Here is a 9,696-nt window from a genome sequence, read left to right on the forward strand (position 1 = left end):
GTTTTTTCTTCATATTCTAAATTACTTTAAATCCATACACCAAAGTGGAAGACTTGCTGGATGTATTTTCTATGAGAGAGCCTTATGAGGTAATCCTTGCTGTCTCATGTAATCAGATTTTATTCTGGAAGTGTGTTCACGAATGGAATTCAGTTCTTTCACCCACTGAACCATAAAAGTATCACCACAGCTGCAGGTCTGGCCGGTGTGTGGGTGCCCCAGGTAGCTCCTCTGTCACCCAAGAGTTTTGCCTGCCTGTGGATGCAGACTGGAGCCTAGCATTATTTAAATGCACTCTGTACATGCACTGGGTACATTCTGTGTCTGTCTCAGCTACACCTGTTTTCATAGCCGGTAGAGGTCCCGTGTGCCAAATGTGCTTTGACTTCGGGTTGACGTCATCTTGAATTTGTAAGTAGTTAAAGACCGTTTCAAAAGAAGATATGTGTTTATATAAATATTTATATAATTTTGGGGGGATTGCCTCAGGAAACTAAGTCAACGACTGAGGAAATAAATAGGCATGGAAAAAATCATAAGGGTATTGTTTAAGAGCAGATTGTAATCAGATGATAATAACAAGCAGAATGAATAAATTTCAGAGACGGAACTGACATGACGGATACTAGCTTTAATGCCATGTACTAAGCTTTCAGTACATCTTGTTTTAGGATTCATATTTCTTGAAAATCCACAGGAAATAAATTGGACTCTGGGTAAATGGCTCAGCCAGAGCTGACTGGAGGCTGGAATGTGCAGAACGAGACCACAAACAGCATGTCCATGCTGTCTCCCAGCACTCCTCTTCTCTCTGCCTTTTAAAAACTCTGTATTTAGTCAAGTTTGTGTTCTGATAATTCATGCACATTGGATGAGGTAAATGCTGTCTCTTCTCTTACGTCTTCTTTCACCAGCAGTTTTATTGGGCACCCTGCAAGCATCTGCCAAGCCCCATCCATGTGTTTGTGTAACAGCCTGAGCTGGAAGGTGGGCTCAGTTCTCCCAGCCTCCTGTAACACATGAGGAGTTTTGTCCCAAGTGGAAAACTGCCTTCAATATGTCATTGCTGTGCAGCAGACCTTGCTCCAGAGGGGCAGAGGACACAGCTCCTGATGACGTGGCTGGTGACACAGCTCCTTGTCAACTTGTCTCACCTTGGGTTGGGGGATTTGATGGAGAATGGGCACAGCAGTGTTAACTCTGACTGCCTGTAGCTGCCAGAATCTTTTTGGGAAACTGTTTGCAGGGCACAGTTTAGAACAGACTCGAGGCTGGTATAAATTGCTCTGAGGTCAGCCTCAGCTTGCATGGCACGAGGAATAGATTGCCAGAAGGTTTTTCAATAATAACAAAAACCATCCTAACTAGTGACACAGTAATACTCATTTAGATGATTTATGGGAACACTGTACGTAATGATTCCAGCGTATACAAGCAGGACTGAACTTCTTTATAGCCTCCTGAATAGAGGCAGCCATGTAATGCACACAGGAGCCTAGGAATATCCAGCACTGCCTCTGGCTGGAAGAGCTGTTTACATCCATCATTTCAACTGGCCCCATTAAGATTTCTTGAAAACAGTGAGGAGATTTCACTGAACTCGAAACTAGGAGACCAAGTAGCCTGCAGTCTGCACTGTGTTTCCATGTTCATCTGCACACTTGAGTAGGGTAGTCAGGCATGGGGACAGGATGTTGTTTGTATTTGGTTTGATTATCAGTGAGTATAGAGTTCGTACTGTCTTGGCTGGGCCCCTCATTGTGGGCAGACTGTCTGACTGCAGTGGGTTGTGTCCTGAGATCATACCAGCAATTCTTCATCCACAGCCAATCTCCCACTGGAAAGCTGTTGGAACACACTGGGGTATTTCCAAATTCTTTTCTGCATCTGTCTGGGAGGGTTACGGAGTTCCCTCAGCATTTGCCTTTCTTTCAATGAACGTGTGTGGCAGTCTTGATGTACTAAATGGGCCAAAATCTTTGTTTTTGCATTCGCAAAAATAGGCTGTCCAGTTCCTTCACTGCCGGGTAAGGTTTGTTAGGTACAGAAGCCACAGTGTACCCACACCAGAGTGCTCCTTACACAGAGCAATTCAGGGCACCTCGGAGATGAATGGGTATACATGTCTATATATACTGTGTGTGTATACATTCCTCACTGTGTGCCTGGAAAGCAGCGTTCAGGACAGATGTCCTCAGCTGGCTAAAGAGCAGCAAGAATAGATTCCGACTGGCCTTGTGACAGTGTTATGCAAGAACTGACTGTGTTTTGTGCATCAATAGACCTAACAAAAGAAACTCCAGAGGCCCAATGCAGCACAGAAAAGGAAAAGAAACACAGATAAACTCTTCTGAATAGACCGTCAGGGACCCACCAGTAACCATAGCCTCCTGTTTAGTAGTTTAATGTTGATTTTACTCTCAAAAACTGTGCAAATCCCTTGAGTTGTTCAAGCACTGTTCCCTGAGAACCTCAACTGGTTCAAATGCTCACTGTCTTCAGGGTATTTTGGGGGAGATGACATGGATCAGTAACTTGAGATCTGCTTGGTTTTGGTGTTCTTTTAGGTAACTAATTGTCCAAATTGCATTGATTATTCTTTTTTTCCCAGTCAAAATCTCAATTAATTAGCTAATTAGCTGACATAACAGATCTGTGTCATTTCAGTGAAGTTTTAAGCAAGTATGTGTGATTTCCCTGAGCCTACTAGCAGCTGCATCACCTTAGTGTGCCAAAGTATGTCTCCTAAAATAACCAGATGATTAAACATCCCACCTGGGGGATACAGTTTATCTCAAATTGGTGTTTGCTCCCTGCAAATTTACGCTTTATCTCACTGAAACGATTTGGATTCCCTTACTCTCCTACCAAATGTTCCTCTGTGTTTTAAGGAAATAAATAACAATCTAAGTGAAGATACTTCTCAAGTTTTGGGTTAGGTCATGTAACATCCTCTGACATCATTCTTGAATATGGGTTTGAATGACATGCAACATTTGTACCTAACAAACCTTACCCATAGATTAGGGTACCATTCACTGTTTCACTGCTGATGGTATTACAGGCACCATATCTCAACTCCAACATAGTCCACTCTTGGGGTTCTGTCCTGCTTGTTTTCTGCATGGAGACAATAGCAGATTTATCTGTAAATGAAGGTCTCAATAGCTGAGGCGTAGGCTAGGTCTCCCATGGCATTCCTTACTGCTGCAGCTGGGTCTGCTGAGGGAAATTTAGGTGACTGTCTCTGGCCGCACTCCAGGACGTGTCTTTGTTTCTCTTTCATTCCCACCTGACCAGGGTTTTGATGACAGAACTCTTGGAGAACTCTCAGTTTTAAGTGTGGTTTGGTGTTGTGTGTTGTCCTGGGTCTTCATTCCTGGAAAATGGATTGATGGTCCTTCTCATCCCCTTCTTTCTCCCCTGCTGTCACATCTGCCAGCCTCTGGTTCACTGAGCTACTTCAGGGTCAGCCTCTCCCCCTGTGACACCAGATACACTGAATTCTGTCCTGGTGATGTGTTTTTCACCGGTCACTCATTTCATCCTCCTGCAGAACGTGCTCCATGAGCCAGCAAAGACTGCTCCAGCTCTGGGAGCTGATTCCCACCAGCCAGTCAAAACAGTGTCAGTGCAGGAAGAATCCATTGGGACACTGATGCATCGTGGGGTGGTTTCACCACCATTTTTCACACTCTGCATGGAGAACAGCTCATCTCTGTTCAACCAACTGCTGCCTCCCAGATCCAGCACTTGATTTATTCCCATCTACTGGAGATGTATGAAAAATGCCCATGGGAAAATGACAGATGAGCTTGCTCCAGAACAGCACCTCACTCAGTTATCTCAGTTAGAGTTCACAGTGGTAAAATAACAGCTGAAATGGAGGCCTCACGACCCAACAACACCAGAGATAGCAATTGCTTTCTTAAAAGTCCATTCATATTGTAAAGGTGGGTTTCACTAAGAACTGGGTTTCTCTTGCAATCTGATGTAGCTGACAATTAGTTTCAGTTGCTGTGTACTGCAGCACCACATGTTTTCTGGGACTCAGAACTGGTTCTGATCAGCAACGTGGCTTTCAAGCTGCCAGCATCATACCTTTAGTGGTGGTGGTGTGGCCAGGATTTTATGTGGGCTGCTGATGGTGACACTGCTGTTTCAGCAACTTCTGTTTTTCCCTATGTGGTTTCCCTACACTTGGGCAATGCTGTCACTGGTGACCTTTGCTTCTGTTCTTCTTAAAAATGTCATCTGGCCTCAAACCCTCGTGGGAAACAGATGGTCTCCTCTGAGCCATAGGACACCCACCACAAGCTCTCACTTGGGCCACCTCCAGTTTTCAGCCAGATCAGTAACAACCCTTTTTTGAAAGGCTTTATTCTATAGGGATGATAGGAATGGAAATTACATACAGATGGGAATTAACAGCTGGTGCTTTAACAAGATCCCTATTGCTGCTTTCCTGGGGAATTCTGTCTCCTCTAGGTTCATTCAAGACCTTCTTTTTTATGATTGGCATAGGTTTGGAAGTTCCTTCATTCAGTTGTTTGTGACCTGACTTTTCACTAAAGCTTTTTCTTGTAAGAAAAGCATCTTTTCATGTCATGAGTTTTGCATTTAGCTCAGTACCAGCTGCTTCCCATACCCACCTGAAGTTCCTGACTGAAGTGCTCCATCAGGCCCTACCAAAGCAGTCTCGTCACTGTGCATTATGTGCCAGGTCCATCTCATGCCACTTTGTAGCATTTCTAGAAGTTTTAATCAAAGCTATTTGCAAAGCTGGAGTCTGTGCAGGGGACAACAACAGCAACAGAAAGAATTACTAACAGCTATTGCTACAGCACTTTGGTTTAAGGATCTAAAATCTGCCGTATATACCGTAGTGACTTCTCAGCAGCCTCCATTCTGCATGGAGGAGCAGTTTCAGCTCTGATGTGCTCCTGTACCTTGCTGTCCATCTGCACCCTTGGGCATCCCCTCACTACAGAGGATCTCCTTCCCAACTGGAAGGCCCTACCAGCTGTGCTGACACTTGCTGGTAAGCTGTCCTGCAGATATTTCACAATTCCAGCAGGCAGGACTTTACTCTCAACTCCTGCTTGAAGTGCAGGCTGAAATCCTGAACTTGGCCCTTTCAGAAGAGTAATTTCTTTCCTCTACAGGTGCACTGCAAGGAATGTGTGCTCCCCATTTCCCCACGTAAACCAGGCAGCTTGCTGTGAGTTTCAGCTAAAACATACATTGATGTGTTCTCTGTCGGGAAATAAAGAATAAAAATGTCCTTCACAAAACATTTTCACCTTCTTGGAAGAGCTTGTTTTTGCACTGATTTAAGAATTGGTGTTAAGGTTATGATGTTGGGCAAAGTCTGAGGATGGGTGCTGCTGTTACGTGGCTGATCCTAATGGACCAGCTGATCCTAATCACCAGCTAAGCAGCTGTTGCTTCCTTATCATCTTTTGCAACCATTTTCCTTTGAAGACACCATCTGAGACAAGAGATGGGAAACCTTCAGGGAAACTTGAGCTGTTGCATGCATGGGCTGTGTTCTCAGGGCAACTTCAAGTGTTGGAGTACTGCACTGGGTGGAAAACTGAGAAAGAGATGCAACACAGCAAGCATCTGGTGAGGGAAATGTCCTGGAGAGGGTCAGAGTATTCCTGCATACTGCACCCACACCTGGGACAGTCCCCAGGGTTCTTTCAGACCTCACTGGAACCTGAACCCTGTCTGTCTGTCTCCTCCTTGTCAGCTGTGAGATCGTATTTGTTTTAGACTAATAGGGAAAAACACAAATTTCTTTTTCATCTTGAAGCCCTGCTTTCACAAAAACGGAAAATTATTTTGGATTTTGGCTCTTGTTTGTTTCCCTGAGTGCAAATTTCCAAGATCAGGGTCTCCTGAATCATAGAATCACAGTATCATAGAATGGCTTGGGTTGGAAAGGTCCTCAAGGATCATCATGCTCCGACCCTCTTTCATTTCAGTTTCCAGCCCAGCAGGGATCACTGCTACCATGATTAGTAATACGTCTTTCTCATTATTTTTTACTTTTTAAATTATTATTTTAAACAGTGGTTTTGGTTATTTCGGTGCATAATTTGCACAAGGATATTGCTGTTTTAAGCTTGGTTTTTCAGTGGAGATAAGTTTTAATGATGTGTTAGTATTGTGATGGTAAAAGAACAGTATGTTTTCATCCATGATGTTCCTTCCCTGGGCAGATCAATCCCAATGAACTCTTACTCAGCAAATGATTGAGTCTTACCAAACATTTGCTCAGAAAATACATTCTGTGGTTAGGCATATGGCATGTTTGCTGATACAACCACACTTCAACAGTACATGCTGGGAGCAGGCCTATGATTTATGATCGTCGGGTTGATTGCAAAACAAGGGTTTGTTGCTTCTTTATTTTAAAATGTATTGTGTGTAGCATAAGTGTAAAAATTAAATCATGCCTTAAAAGTGGATGGAATTTAAGAAGAAAAGACAAAAATGATTTAGATTTCAGTTCTGTGAACCTCGACAATGTCCCCTAGAGTGCTTTGTGCCAAAAAAACAAATCCAAGTGTGTTTAAAAGAAGCAGGAGAAAGAATCAGTCTTGCATGAGGCTCTGCCAAAGCCTCAAGTGGATGCAGACACTGATGTCAGAGGAGAACTGCTGTGATTGTCTTGTTTCCTATGTGATTGACAGTATGTGTGACCAAATCCCTGTGCCCAGTACAACTCAGTTGGAGTTCTTCCATTGGCTTCAATGTGAATTGGCTCAAATCTGATGTCTGTGTAATGTGTTAATGTGTTAACTGTGTCAAAAAGCTTTGTGACACCATTGACTATTGTACAGTTGATGATCTATTGGTTGATAACTGTATCTGAATAGGACAGACGACCACAGGAATTTCCCTCAATGTCTGTTGCATTGTTATTAAAGACACAACTATCATATGGCTCTGACAGTGCAATTTCAGTTTAAAAACAGTAGATTTTCCAGGAAGTTAACTTTTGGGTTTCTACCTAATCACCAGCCCAATGAAGTGCTGTTAGACCGTACTGAGAGCAATTTGCTTTTGACTGGATGATAATTATTTTTAACCATCACATCATTTGATGTTATTATTTTTGGTCAGGAATGAAAAACAAATCTCTGGTTTCTGTCCAAGCAGTAGATAAAAAAGTATCATAGCAGGAAGTATGGGAGGAAAGTCCTATGTGGCTTCCCTGACATTCCTGTAATCAAGGGGCACCTAAGGGACACCTAAGCACCTGAATTGTAGGTTTTAGTATTTAACTGATATTAAATTGTGAATCTGTTCAGCATTAGCTTTTGTTCTTGGTACTTCTGCAAAAGAGTAGCTTCAGTCAGGTCTGTCTTATCATTCCAGCACATTATTAGGACAAACAGTCCCTGTATGTTCTAAAATGAAGCAATGCTTCACCCTTCATCTGTGTTGATTGAGCCTGGAACCTGAGCCCTTTCCTTTTTCACTGCAAAGCAAAGCATGGTTTTTTTTTTTCTTTTTCTTTTTCTCTCTCTTTTTTCTTTTTCTTCCTGTTGTTGGTGATGAACTTTCACTGCTCACACATTTTGTTCTGTAAAATCAGAGCTCTTTGTTTTCAACAGTTACAGCCTCTTAAACTCCTTGTAGTGACCATGGCTGAACCCTGAGTTCTCTTCTTAGGCTTGAACTCTCCCTCTTGATCACACTGTGCTCCAGTTGATTTAAATGACAGTTTTAATTGAGGAAGAGGAGGAAACTTCAGGATTTGGTGCAGTATATTCTGGGAAAAGATAGTCACCCATAACCTATATTGCCTTGACTTGGCAGTATTGTTTTATTTTGCGTAGCTGACAATCTCCCTCTCACTGCTTACGTAAGAAAATCGTTTGTACTGTCAACAGCTCTGTTTAACCTTTAATAATAAAATTAGTAACCAGTACCAAGAGATCCTAGTTCTGAGGCCCATTTTTGGGTAATGTTTCCATTGAAGCCAATGATAGTTTTGGCAGGAGCAGCTCTGGGTAAGCCCCATATTGTGAACTCAGAATTTACTCCAACAAGTTTTTCAGTAGCCTCTGTTTCTGCTCTACAAAGAGCAGCCGGGGCTATGGTGGCAGAGAGAGAAGCATTAGAGGAACCTTGTTGTTTTTTTCCATTTAATGACTTTATTGGACAAGATGTCTGATGATGCCAGGTTTTTCTAATTCTCATTTTTATAAGCTATCTAATGCGCAGAAACGCCAGTTCTGGGCATATGTTCCTGTCCCTGGAGTCTTGTTCAGACACTAGAGAAACATTTTCTAACTCAAAAGATAAACACTTCTGCTAGAGTTCAGGGACGGAAATTGTTTTCGTTACAGCAGGTGTTGCCTATTAGTTCTACTAGAACTAAAACCCTAAGCTGGGCTTTAAGCGAGATGCATAATCAAGCTCTTACATCATTGTGAGATGTACCGTACTTGAACCTTTTGCTTGCTGAGACTGTATTTCCTCCAAGAAACATCCTGTTTTGCAATCCCCCAAATTCCCCATGTGCCATACAGCTTTATGGATTTCATCACCTCCTGGGCGCACAGGCTATGCTTTCTGCAAAAGACCCATAGGGAGGGAGAGAGAGAAATCCAGACAAGTCAGAGGTTTCCGTATTTCCTGGTGGGACCATGTGATCCCTGAAAGATAGCTTTATTTTTATTTCACACCCTTTTTCTTTGCTTCATGCTGTTTCCATTCTAGGCCTGAGTCTGCCAAGCAGGCTGCTGGAGACTGCTGGTTGCATCATACTGAGGAGAAGATTATGCTCTGCTCACTCCTGCTCAGGTCCTATCTTTCTTTTAATAGCCTTTCTGCTCCGTTTCTGTCCTTCACCTTGCTGTCACTCCTGCAATAAACAAAATATTCAGACCAACAGAAGATATTTCTCTTTATAGCTTCAGTTCTTTATCTCAGGCTTTTGCCTTGAGATTGCTAAAGCTGCTAAAGGCAGAGGATTTATTTACAAGCCCTAGCTTTGTATTTGTAGACAGAATATTTCTTCCTAGTTCTTCTAATTTTGCAACTTGTCTGTAAGTCTTATTTCCTTTGGACCTAATTTTACTCACCTGAATTCACTGAAGTTGTTAGTCCAGGTTTATAAAAGTGAAGCAGTTCTAAGGGGTGCCTTGAGCAGCTCCACCTGGACCCTTGTCCACAAACCCTCTGTCTTGTGGTTCTGACTTGACTTGGCCTTGTATTTGCCTGAGGAACCTGGTTGTTGCTGACCCTATTTGTGGCCATCGGATCTGTTTAGCTCTTGCCCAGGCATGGGGGGCTCGGATGGGGGTCTCTCTTGGTCCTGTTGCTCTTGAAGAGCAGCCAGCTGTGGAAGGGCTGTGGAAAGCTAGAGCTGGCTTTCACTCACTGAAAACACTTTCAAGACTCTCTCACCCTAAGCAGTGCTCACATGTTATGCTTTGTGCAACTGACCTGGGTCACGGTTTGTAATCTGTTTACAGCTCTGTTGCTTTCTCATGGATTTTAGCCCAGCTGCAGCACTCATAGGTTAGCAATGATATTCCATTATTTCTGTGGTCAATGATATTGGTCCATCCAACAGATAAACAGAAGGGAGTTGAATCTGTTATTTTTTTCCCTTTATAGTAAAAGAAGTGTATGATGACAGCCACTGGTTCCCTGGATTAATCAGTGCTTAGT

The sequence above is a fragment of the Lagopus muta genome, chromosome 14 (assembly GCF_023343835.1).
Source record: "Lagopus muta isolate bLagMut1 chromosome 14, bLagMut1 primary, whole genome shotgun sequence".
In the NCBI taxonomy this organism is placed as follows: Eukaryota; Metazoa; Chordata; class Aves; order Galliformes; family Phasianidae; genus Lagopus; species Lagopus muta.